This window comes from Cannabis sativa, chromosome 9 (genome assembly GCF_029168945.1).
Source record: "Cannabis sativa cultivar Pink pepper isolate KNU-18-1 chromosome 9, ASM2916894v1, whole genome shotgun sequence".
Classification (NCBI taxonomy): Eukaryota; Viridiplantae; Streptophyta; class Magnoliopsida; order Rosales; family Cannabaceae; genus Cannabis; species Cannabis sativa.
The window spans coordinates 22,581,611-22,594,248 of record NC_083609.1 but is presented as its reverse complement, the minus strand read 5'-3'; positions in this window follow the sequence as shown (position 1 = coordinate 22,594,248).

The window sequence follows — 12,638 nt, the reverse complement described above, 5'->3', positions numbered from 1 at the left end:
ATTAACATCCTAATATGAATTCTAAAACAATAAAATAAACACATATAAAGTTTAGGAAATCTTACATTGGGTGCAGCGGAATATAATGACTCCTTCCGTTCAGATCTCTAGCCCTTGATTCCTTTCTGTAGCAGAGCATCACCAAGATCTGAACCTGGATCTCTTTCTCTCCTTCTTTGATGCTGATTCTCCTTCTTGTTGATTGGATTCTTCACAATCTTCCACACTATGATTGAGATACCACTTGATGTGTGTGGGCACTTACTCATTCACTCAAGGTTCGAAATTATTGAAGAAGAAAAGAGGAAGAAAAGGTTTCAGCCTAAGCAATAGAAAGACGCTCAATTTTTCTGAAAGTGAATTTCATCTGACAGAGTTAAGTGTGAATGTGAGCCATCACTATCTATTTATAGATAACCACCTAGGTTTAGGTTAGAATTATTTGGCATTAAAATAATAGAAAAGAAATAGTAAAATTCTACAAGTGTGGCCGGCGATAGGATAGTTATTGGGCCCACTTTGTAATTTTGCCATTTTGTCATTTTTCCATCCTATTTTCTCAAAAACGCCAATTTTCTAATTCAACCACTTAAATGCCAATTCTAATTATTTAATAACTAAAAATTAATTATTAAATAATATTGTCATTTAATATATTTATTAATTAGACATATAAAGTCTCTTAATTAACAAATAAAACCAAGAATCTCTTTTCTTCACAAATTTGCCCTTGCTTAGTGAAACTTCATAAACTAGACATAGTCTAATTTTAGAATCATAATTGATTAATTAAAATCAATTAACTACAAGCAGTATGGTCTCAACTAGTATGGGGACCATGGGCCTATATAACCGAGCTTCCAATAAGCAGATCAAGAATTTACCAAGTAAATCCACTGACTTATTAATTCCTTGTTGAATCCACGCATATGAATTGCACTCTCAGTCATATAGAACGCTCTATATGTTCCACGATATAGATACGCTATTAATTATCTATTGTTATAATCCTAATTTGATCAATGATCCTCTAATAGATGATCTACATAATATAGGGATTAAATTACCGTTACACCCTTCAATGTATTTTAACCTTAAAACACTTAGCTCTGTATAAATGATATTTCAGCGAAGTAAAATGAGTACTCAACTATTTATCTCTATTTAGCCAAGCTCGAAGGAAATCATCGTTTCACTTCTAAATACCTATAGAAGTTATAGATTCCATATCTATGTTAGCGCTCCCACTCAATTATACTATCATGTTCCCAAAATGTACGTATCACCCTGACCGAAAAGTAGGCTTAACTAACAAATCAAAGAACATGTATAATACTCTTGAGATCGAACCTAATCATATCAGGATTAAGATCATTTGATCTAGGATCAACTATGTGATATTGAATTGAATAGATATTACGGTAAATTTTAACATATCTAATCAAAGTTCAATATCGGTCCCTTCCGATGTATACTCCATACTGGTAAACTTTACCAATGCCCTGGAAAGGACATAACATTTATCCAAGGTGTAAGCATACCTATCGCTGATTATCATGCCAGTCTAAATCCAGTGAACTGACAAATCAGAGAATAAACTTTCGAACATATAATCAAGATTATATTCCACTATGCTGACAACACTATAATCATTAACAAATACATATATTCTGGACTTAATAGAATTTATACATTATATATAATCATGAAATAAATCATGTGAACTATGCAACATAAAATGTTATTTCTGGTCTTTATTAACTAGTAAATCTGATTATATTGAAATGGGTTTTATTTAGGGCACAAAACCCAACAGTTATGACATAGGTTTAGCTAGCCTAATAAGGCAATGCAGTATACGAATGTTAGATTATGACATGAGCTTGCCTAATTAGGCAATGTAATATACGTATATATATGATGAATGTCAAGCCATGGCATAATATTCCTTGAGTAGGTAATGTGATACATGGATACTGACATTCAGGTTGTATTTGTGGGGCAACCGTTATAAAGTCATGACTATGAATCGAAATTGCTGTTTGTCAAGTCCTAAAATTATCAATTGTCTGATTAGGCAATAATAATGTGATGATACTATGGACATAATGTACGGGCTCACTGTTGGGTTTTATGCCCTAAATAAAACTCATTTCAATATAATCAGATTTACTTATTAATATAGATCAGAAATAACATTTAATGTTGCATGGTTCACATGATTTATTTCATGATTATATGTACATAATGTATAAATTCATCTGAAATCCTTTTCACATACTTGATCCTGTTTATTGTGTCGTCAACACATTGGAAAGTAAACATGACTATGTGAATAAAGTTTCCTAGATTTATCAGACATAGGGTTTTACTGATATGATAATCTACAACAAGAGTTTACTTGTATTTGGAGAAATACTATGTTCTTTCCAGAGCATTGGTTAAAGTAAAGCTCGTGTGGATGCATGGAGTATGCATCAGAAGGGACCGATATTGAACTTTGACTTAGATTTATTAAACTTACCGTAATATCTATTCAAGTCAATATCGCATAGTTGATCCTAGATCAAATGATCTTAATCCTGATATGATTAGGCTCAATCTTGAAAGGCTATTCGTGTTCTTTGATTTGTTAGTTAAGCCTACTTTTAGGTCAGGGTGATACGTACATTTTGGGAACACGGTAGTGCAATTGAGTGGGAGCGCTATCATAAACATGGAATCTATAGCTTCTATCTGGCGAATAGTAAGCAAAGGATGATCTCCTTCGAGCTTGACCAAACGAACATAAATGGTGGAGTACTCATTTCACATAAGCTGAAATATCATTTATACGGGGTCAAGTGTTTTAAGGAATAAATACATTGTAGGGTGTAACGGTAATTTAATCCCTTTACAGTGTAGATCATTCATATAGAGGATCATTGATCAAATTAGGATTATAACAATGGATAACTAATGATGTGTCTATATGGTGGAACATATAGAGCATTCTATATACTGAGAGTGCAATTCTAAGTTCTATGCGTGGATTCAACGAAGAATTAATAAGTTAGTGAATTTTAGTGCTAAATTCTTGATCTACTTATTGGAAGCTCGAATATATAGACCCATGGTCCCCCCACTAGTTGAGATAATATTGCTTGTAAGACTCATGTAATTGGTTTTGATTAATCAATTATAATTCTCAAATTAGACTATGTCTATTTGTGAATTTTTCACTAAGTAAGGGCGAAATTGTAAAGAAAGAGTTTATAGGGGCATATTTGTTAATTATGATACTTTGTATGGTTCAATTAATAAATATGATAAATGACAATATTATTTAATAATTATTTATAGTTATTAAATAGTTAGAATTGGCATTTAAATGGTTGAATTAGGAAATTGGTATTTTTGAGAAAATCAGATACAAAAGGTGTTAAAATTGCAAAATTGCAAAAAGCAAGGCCCAATCCACTAAGTGTAGGGCCAGCCACTTTTGTAGGAAATTTAAACTTATTTTTTCATTATTTTAATGCCAAATAATTCAAACCTAACCCTAGTGGAATGCTATAAATAGATAGTGAAGGCTTCAGGAAATTTACACTTAAATTTTCTATTTTTCCTTCGCAGAAAAACCCGAGCCTTCTCTCTCCCTATCTTTAGTCACTTCTTCTCTTCCCTCTTGAGAATTTCGAAATCCTTAGTGATTGCGTAGTGCCCACACACATCAAGCGTGATACCTCAATCATAGTGAGGAAGATCGTGAAGAAAGATCATCAAAGAAAGGAGTTTCAAAGATCAAAGATTCGCAGAAAGAGATCCAGGTTCGTATATTGATAATGCTCGCTACGTAAAGGAATCAAGGGCTAGATATCTGAATGTATGAGTCATTATATTCCGCTGCATCCAATGTAAGGTTTCTTAAACTTTATATGTGTTTAATTTATCGTTTTAGAAAGTTCATATTTAGGATGTTAATAAACATACTTGTGAGTAGATCTAAGATCCTGGTAAAATAAATTCCAACAATTGGCCTCAGAGCCATGGTAATTGATTTACTTACATGTAATTTGGACTTTAAAACGATTGTTTGTATGTTCTTTGGATGGTATCATTGCCAGATTGAGTGTTATTTCGATGATTGATTGATGATTGTGAAATTTTCGTGAAAAATAATTGTTATTTCGGTTCTGGCATTATTTTTATTGGATAGTATGGAAAAAATTAAGCAAGTTAGCCTTTTACAGAACTCAATTTGGATTTTATTTGAATTAGTTATGATTTTTTGAAGATTTGACAAATCGGCCATTGTGATAGTTTCTCGATCGCAACTGTCCGTACAGTTTCGAATTTTTTCAATTTTCTTCAATTTTTCATACTTTTTCATGGAATTAACTTCCAATTTTTTGTATGGATTTGTATATATACTATTACTATTCCTAATTCAATTCTAATTATCATTTTGAATTAATTTAATTTTTTTTAATTTAATTCAAGATATTAGTGTAATTTGAATTTGAATAGAATTAGTATTTATCTTTTTGCTTAAAAATCTATCTTATTTTTAAATTTGATTATATTTTTTTTAAATTTAAGGTCAGATATTTTAAGATATTTATAATATCTTTTAAGATATTTATAATATCTTTTAAGATATTTTAAAAATATCTTATCTTTTAAGATTTTTTAATTAAATCTTTTTAGATATTTTGACCATATTTAAATTTAAAATAAGATATTTATAATCATGTAATTTTTAAATGATATAAGATATTTTGCTAATTTTTTAAATTTTGTTATTTTATTTATTTAAATTACATTTAAAATTTGAAAAAGATATTTATTTATCTTTTCTAATTTTTTATTTAATTTTTATTTATAAAATAACATTTAAAATTTAAAAGTAGTTAGCAAATTTTTTTTTGAAATGGTATTTAGGTTGGTTGAAACCTAATTTTTCAAAAATTGTAGGTTTAATTTTAAATTTAAATTTTTTAAAAAAAATTTCGAATTTCTCAAATTTTTTTTAAATTTTTCGAAAAATTATTTTTTTATTTAATTAATTATTTTCGAAATTAAATATTTAATTTAAAATTAAATAAATCCTACATCCAACTATCCAACTAACCTTGTTGCAGGAGTATGTGTTTTAGCTTATGTGTAAGTTTTTAAAACCTATTATTACTTGATTGCAAATAGCCATGGTTACTTTTTGCCGCATCTAATGATCCGATGGCTCCTCGTCAAGATAATAATTTGTAACAGTATATTTACAATCTTCTTTCATCTCGTGTATAACCTAGCAATATGATGTGACCCATCCAAAGTGTGCTCAAAAGTGTGAGCCTATGTGTTTAATTTCATTATAGATGCATATAGGTTGTCGTTGCTAAAATAAATTATCATAGTTCTCGATAGAATTTATTTAAAGGCCCATTTAGTTATTTGGGCTTATTCAATTAATAACAAGTTGTTCTTATTAAGGTTAAATTCCTCTCTTTTGGGCCTCGTGTGAGAGTTGGGAGCCATAGAAGTGGGTACGACATACCGAACCCAAGACCCTCACACAAACCACCCCAATCAGTGAAGGCCCATTTGCCTCGATTTGAATGATCGTACTAGGTTAATTACACTAGTTTAACCTAATTAAAATTGATTAGCAACATAATTAATTTCATTTATTTTGAAATTAATTTAAGAAAAATATAGTTTAAAGAATTATTTTTTATTCTAAGCTAAACTATATGTATTTTTCGTATTTAATTAAATATAGAATTATAACCATCTGCATTCTTTCTCGAACTTAATTTAAATTTTTCATTAAATATTCCTATTTAAGTTGAGATTTAGTTATCTTCAACTAACCAACTTAAATCCGAATATCTTTTGAATTCAAAATTTCAAAATTAAGTTTTGAGGAATTTTAGGCATTGGTTATTAAGATTCTTTAGATATTTTTTAAGTTAATATCTTTTCGAATATTAACTTAAAATGGAATATTTTCAAATTAAGTGGTTACAACTTAATTTTTGATATTTAATTAAATTTAAATTTGAAAAATATTTAAGTTCTAGATTTTTTCTAGTCAACTTAAATTAGATATTTTTTCAAATTTTGTGGAAAAGATACTTAGTCAAATAAGATATTTTCTAGATAGTTATTTCTAGACTACTTATTATTTCTAATATTAAATAGGAAATATTATACATTGTGAAATTAATTATTTATTAATTAATTTTGGTACAATTTACTTTAAGTATATTTTTCCTAGTATTAAACTGTAGATTAATAATTAAGTCTTCTACACTTAATTATTTATTTCTTGAATTTAATACATTTAATTAATTTGAAAATTAAATATCTAAGTTGATTTTTATCATCATACTTAAATATTTTTTTTTCATGACATTTAATTAAATAGAAAATTATTTTTAGTTGAAATTTAATTTTTCAACTAAATTTAAATAATTTTCAAAATATATTTTTTCTTTATTTTATTAATCAATTTTTTTCGAAATTGCATTTCTTAAATGCTAGAATTTCGAATTTTATCTTGAAAAATAGATTAAGTTGTAAATTAATTATTTATTTTAATTAATTTTGGACCAACTTAAATCAATGATTTTTTCATTTATTGATTAATTTAAAATAAATTGAATTAAAGTATATTATTAGAAATTGAATTAATTAGTCAAAGGAAAATCTAGATAGATGATATTTTTGCTTGAAGTATTTTTCTAGTGTATTTAATTAAATAGAAAATTAATATTTAAGTTGATTTTCATCATCATACTTAAATATTTAAATTTTTCTTATATATTTAATTAAATAGGAAAATTATATTTTTTTTGTTGTAAATTAATTTTATTAATTAATTTTGGGCCAACATTAAATTAGAATAATTTTTCCAGGATTTATTTTTTATTTTAATATGCATTTTTCGAAAATTGTATTCTTATATACTTTAATTTTTCGAAATGCAATATATATTTATAGAAAATTAAATTTGAGTTGTAAATTAATTTAAATTAATTTTGTAACAACTTAAATTGAATATTTTTCTAAATATTTATTGGAAATTATTACTAAGATGGAAATAATTCATGTTATTTTCATATCCATCTAAGTAAAATTTATAAATATTAAATTAAAATTTATATTTAGAATTTTTCATTCTAAATTGGAAATTTTAATTAAATAAATATATATTTAAAATAAATAGAATAAATAAGGAGAATCAATAGAAAATACAACTCTTTTCAAATAATGAGCTTTATTATAGAGACATTCGATCTCCATTGTGGGTTTTACACCGCGTTTGTTTTAGTGAGTAATCCTCCCTAATGGAGGAACGTTCATTAGCAATTTCGCACCGTTTAACCTCGCATGATAAGTAGTTTGTAAGTGTTTTGTATGGTATGGATCACCCTAATGGTGACGACCATACTTGACTTGCAAATTATGAAACAATGGTGGAAGCTCATAAGATAGAATTGCCTTGACTCTCGCCTAAACGGGACAACGCTGAATTCCAATCTTGATCGAATAAAAGGTTGCTAGAATGTTTAACATTTTTAGACGAGAGCCGACAACTCTATTCAATGGATGATGCTTTGACTCTCGCCTAAACGGACATCGTATCGCCTTTGTTGAAAAACCTTGGAAATTATTTAGGATTGTAAGTTTTAGTATTTTCACTTGTCATTCCTACTTGCTATATGCTTATAATTTCGAATCGTGTATGAATTTATATTGAATCCATGTTATTTTCTCGTTATTAAGTTGTAGTTTAATTTCGAATCTTCATTGTTGGTCTAACTTGGCTTGTTTATCTAATGAGATAAATCCCTAGTGGATTTTCACCATTAGACATACATAATAGTGTTAGATCTCGAAAGATAAATATCGTATATGCGACATCTAGCTGTTCATCAATTGATGACACCTTAGACTAGTATTTTTACGATATGAAACAAGAAGATTGTATAAATAAGATTACTTTGACTTTCGCTAATCGAAGCATCGTTGGATTCTTATTTTAAACGAAATTATCCTAATTCCTCTTAGCTTATTCATTTCGAATTAGCTTTAAAAACATATCATTGGACGAATGGTCTATAAATCATTTCATGTCATTTTATATGACGCATATGATTTTAATCCCGAAATTCTATTCCCAATTGATATAAATCCTCAATCTTAGAAATTTCCTACTTGTAATGGGCAAATCTACTTAGAGTTTGTATTAGTAGTCTTGGGTCCAAGATAGAATTACTCATTATATTTGGTATAAATTTAAGTCTTCGACTTTAATTTTAGATTCCAAATAGAAATTTTCTTAAATTTCTAATTCCGTAATACAATACAGCTTACACTTTCTCAAGTGTTTAATATCCATCTTTTATTAATGGATTAAAACTGTATGGAATGTGAGTTAGGTATTCTCGTGACCAGTGATCCACTTGAAGTATTCTAAGAACTCTTTTGATGTAACTAAACCTATGTCATCATACACTACCACATTTTCTTAATCTATGGCATTTGTATCTTGTTCATAGTGGTTTTGACAAGATCAATCTCTCGCAAAGAGTTAATATGCCTATATCCATCGAAAGTAGTTCATCTCATTCGCGTATGGATGTACATTCAGGTGGATATGAGTTTTTCGTTGTATTCTTAAAACGATAACTCTAGATTATACCTTATGCAAAGAAATTTGAAATGTTTGAAAAATTTCATCAATTTCTAGCAATGGTTAAACACCATTAAGGTATGTGGTTAAAGATCTTTGCGAATCGATAGGTGGAGAAATAGTTAGTAGATATGCAGCTCAAAGATCATTACATTGATTTTTGAATTATATCCAAACTTACCTCCCGTAAATTTCGATTTGCATATTGATGATTAGTTACTAAGCCGTTGCCTAAGTCCTTCTATGGTAATACAATTTCGAATGATGTAATGGTTGTATACTTAATGTAAATCATTACTAGATTCATGGATGACCTAATCAAAATCTTAAGAAAGGCTAGAACCGTTAACCATGGTTTGTTAGCTTTTCTAAGTGATTAGGGGTGGACCATCCCATTGTCAATAGATAAGAAAGTGTTTGTTCAAACAAATACTACTTTTCTAAGAAAATGACTAAGTCTCGAAAACAAGTAGCAAATAAAGGAGATATTTAATTCTTGATTCCAAAAGTGTTCTATCATCTTATATGACATATGATGATCCCACCGCCCGTTGTCTTGTCACAACCAAAGAGGTTAATACCATTTAGTTTTCTTCGACATAATTCGCGTACTTTGTCGTAGTGGGAGAGTTTCTAGGAACTCACCTTCTTATGACTTCGGGAGACACTAGTGATTAAAATCCATTGTGAGTTTAAACAAGTAATGGATTGTCAAGATAAGAAACTAAGAAGAAAGCCTATAGAACTATGGTTTAATCCATTCACATGGAATAACCTAAAGTTTTCTATTACAAGGACATAAAAGGAAATTTTCGTTTATAAGTCTATTCAATGGACTTAACAAAACTTCCGTTCCTAGTATTACAGTTTGAGTTTATCTAAACCTATGGCTTGTGGTATACCCGGTAATTACTTACTCTAATGCAAGCAACTTACTTTAGTAAAATGCCGAAGCATTTTCTTTCTAATGGAAATCTATGTGCTTCACAACTTCTTAGGTATAGATTTTATTTATCTAAGGAAAAGTCTTAACTATTCCGGAAAACATAAAGCCATGAAAGAATTTCTTACATCAACAAGTGAGAGGTCTTAGATATGCTTTTGTATGCCTTAGACCGTACATCTGGCAGTTGAGTGGGAGTAATGAGTAGGTATCGCATTAATCCAGGAGAAGAACATTGGAAGACAATCAAGTAAATCCTAAGATTAAGAAGAGGAACTATATGTTAGTCTATAAGGCCGTGTTTAAAACTCTTAGACTACACCATATCGCATTTCGAAATTTGCCTATGTGCTAGTAAATCTTCTCGATAAGATGGTGGTTACTTCCGGGGGTGGAATAGTGATTTTGGAGAAGTGTAAAAACTCATTCGAATTCTCTAAGTCTACCGTGAGAGTAGACCGAATGTTAAAGTCAGCAGAAAGTTACTTATTCGGCCTAAGGAAAGTTCTATACATCTTTGGCACCATTCCAAATTGCTCTTAAACTACTAGTGTTAATTTCCCCGATTAACCAAAAGTAGTTGCCAAAGGTATATAATCCAAAAGATCCCAAGAGAGTAGACATATAGAGAGGAATTTCACATTATCAATGATTTTGTGATTAAAGGAAGAGTAATGGTGGAGAAAAAGGTCAGTGGTTAATTCAACCTTTCGTATCCTATTACGAGGAGTTTACTACTACTACACTTGATTTGTATATCAAGGTGTTGAGATTATTTGAAACGCACTTTTTGTTTTATATTAGTGCAAGTGGGAGTTTGCTTGGGTTTTATGCCCTAAATAAAACTCATTTCAATATAATCGCATTTACTTATTAATATAGATCGAAATAACATTTAATGTTGCATGGTTCACATGATTTATTTCATGATTATATGTACATAATGTATAAATTCATCCGAAATCCTTTTCACATACTTGATCCCGTTTATTGTGTCGTCAACACATTGGAAAGTAAACATGACTATGTGAATAAAGTTTCCTAGATTTATCAGACATAGGGTTTTACTGATATGATAATCTACAACAAGAGTTTACTTGTATTTGGAGAAATACTATGTTCTTTCCGCAGCATTGGTTAAAGTAAAGCTCAGTGTTGATGCATGGAGTATGCATCGAAGGGACCGATATTGAACTTTGACTTAGATTTATTAAACTTACCGTAATATCTATTCAAGTCAATATCGCATAGTTGATCCTAGATCAAATGATCTTAATCCCGATATGATTAGGCTCAATCTTGAAAGGCTATTCGTGTTCTTTTGATTTGTTAGTTAAGCCTACTTTTAGGTCGTGGTGATACGTACATTTTGGGAACACGGTAGTGCAATTGAGTGGGAGCGCTATCATAAACATGGAATCTATAGTTTATCCGGCGAATAGTAAGCAAAGGATGATCTCCTTCGAGCTTGACCAAACGAACATAAATGGTGGAGTACTCATTTCACATAAGCCGAAATATCATTTATACGGGTCAAGTGTTTTAAGGAATAAATACATTGTGGTGTAACGGTAATTTAATCCCTTTACAAAGTAGATCATTCATATAGAGGATCATTGATCAAATTAGGATTATAACAATGGATAACTAATGATGTGTCTATATGGTGGAACATATGTAGCATTCTATATACCGAGAGTGCAATTCTAAGTTCTATGCGTGGATTCAACGAAGAATTAATAAGTTAGTGAATTTTAAAGTGCTAAATTCTTGATCTACTTATTGGAAGCTCTCGATATATAGACCCATGGTCCCCCCACTAGTTCGAGATAATATTGCTTGTAAGACTCATGTAATTGGTTTTGATTAATCAATTATAATTCTCAAATTAGACTATGTCTATTTGTGAATTTTTCACTAAGTAAGGGCGAAATTGTAAAGAAAGAGTTTATATGGGCATATTTGTTAATTATGATACTTTGTATGGTTCAATTAATAAATATGATAAATGACAATATTATTTAATAATTATTTATAGTTATTAAATAGTTAGAATTGGCATTTAAATGGTTGAATTAGGAAATTGGTATTTTTGAGAAAATCAAATACAAAAGGTGTTAAAATTGCAAAATTGCAAAAAGCAAGGCCCAATCCACTAAGTGTAGGGCCAGCCACTTTTGTAGGAAATTTAAACTTATTTTTTCATTATTTTAATGCCAAATAATTCAAACCTAACCCTAGTGGAATGCTATAAATAGATAGTGAAGGCTTCAGGAAATTTACACTTAAATTTTCTATTTTTCCTTCAGAGAAAAACCTGAGCCTTCTCTCTCCCTATCTTTAGCTGTCACTTCTTCTCTTCCCTCTTGAGAATTTCGAAATCCTTAGTGATTACAAAAGAGTGCCCACACACATCAAGTGATACCTCAATCATAGTGAGGAAGATCGTGAAGAAAGATCATCAAGAAAGGAGTTTCAAACATCAAAGATTCGCAGAAAGAGATCCAGGTTCGATATTGATAATGCTCGCTGGGCTAAAGGAATCAAGTGGCTAGATATCCGAATGTATGAGTCATTATATTCCGCTGCATCCAATGTAAGGTTTCTTAAACTTTATATGTGTTTAATTTATCGTTTTAGAAAGTTCATATTTAGGATGTTAATAAACATACTTGTGAGTAGATCTAAGATCCTGGTAAAATAAATTCCAACACTCACCTAATTAGGTGATGCAATATTCCTGACGACGTATCAGGCGTAGGTACGGGTGTCAGTGACAGATTGAAACTGTTGTAGGATTTCTTCCTAATGACTCGGGCGTAGGTATGGGCGTCAGTGATAGAATAGAACCTTGTAGGGTTTCCTCATTGTCAGGTTATGGCATAGAATGAAACTGTTGTAAAGTTTCTTCCTGGCGACATATTGGGCGTAGGTACGTGCATCAGTGAAAGAATGGAACCGTGTAGGGTTTCCCTATGGCCAGGTTATGGCACAGATCGAAGCCATTGTTGGGTTTCT